Genomic DNA, 1,194 nt, shown 5'->3' on the forward strand with positions numbered 1-1,194 from the left:
GCCAGGAAAGAGCTGATCCTAGCAAACCTTGTGAGGGAAGGTGGAAGGTGGAAGGGGCTGTGGCCATGCTCCACTCCATCCTGCTGCCTGGGATGGGAGTGGCCCGAGAACCTAGGGGGCTGGGGCCAAGACTCTTCTGGCGGCACAGCATGGCTGCAAGAAGCCCTCCCTCCCCACCCCATCGGAAGACCTAGTTGCTGCCAGGGACCCTGAGTTATGAATTGCATGAGAGAAAAAAGGGGGGTTACTTTCTCCTTTGGGGGCACTGAATGCAAACAGGTGGTGGTCCACAGTGATCTGGAGCCTCTGCAGCTCACCCAGTGCTGTCCTGTGGCTCAGTGTGTGAGCCTGGCAGGAGTGCTCCCACTTGATGCTGAGGAAACCAAGGCCCAAGGAGTAGCATGACTTGCCCAGAGTCACAGAGCCAGTGAGCAGGAGGAGGGCCCTGGAACCAAGCCCTGCTTCTTGGATGTCTCTGGCCTTTTTTCACTAGTTCCTCCCCTGGGGAGATAGGGAGCTGGCAGGGGGCAGGTGGGTGCAGAGGTTTCCTGAGGGCTGGTGGGAGGGGAAGGAGGAGGAGAGGCACACCATGACCCAGTGCCCAGGACCTCAGGAAGACCACAGACAAGGCTGGAGAGGAAGGGCTGCAGCAGCCAAGGGCTTCCCTGCACTTCTGCCTCCCACCTCCATCGGCCTCTGCCCAGTATACCCCTGTCCCTTCCCTTCCTGGGGAGACCACCTCCCATGTGAAGACTCCACCTTCCCCCCAGGAGTTGTCTCAGTAGGTGTGGCGTGCTTTCGACTCCATTCCTGTGAACTCTAACAGCAGGAACTGTGTCTGGTTCTCCAGTGTGTGCTTAGTCTAAGCATAGCCCCAGCTTTCGGTAGGTGCTCAGCATGTGAATAAGTGGCTGGTTGAATGAGGCAGGGGGAGGTGGGGAAGGAGTGGGATACTGAGCAGAGACCCCACCCCCAGGGGGATCCTCTTCCTACACAGAGGACTTGGCCTTGGGGTGAACCTCTCAAAGTTTCCACAGTGGGCTTGATGCCCTCTTGATCAAACTGTAGTCCTGAGGGGTAGTGGCTGCTCTTTCTGAATTCTGCTAGGAGAAAGAGCAAGTCCCATGTTGTCCCCTGGGCCCACCCTAGCTCTCTTTGGCCAGCCCAGCGGCAGGCACATGCAGAGCCACAGAG

This window comes from Myotis nattereri, assembly GCF_964212035.1.
Source record: "Myotis nattereri genome assembly, chromosome: 1".
Classification (NCBI taxonomy): Eukaryota; Metazoa; Chordata; class Mammalia; order Chiroptera; family Vespertilionidae; genus Myotis; species Myotis nattereri.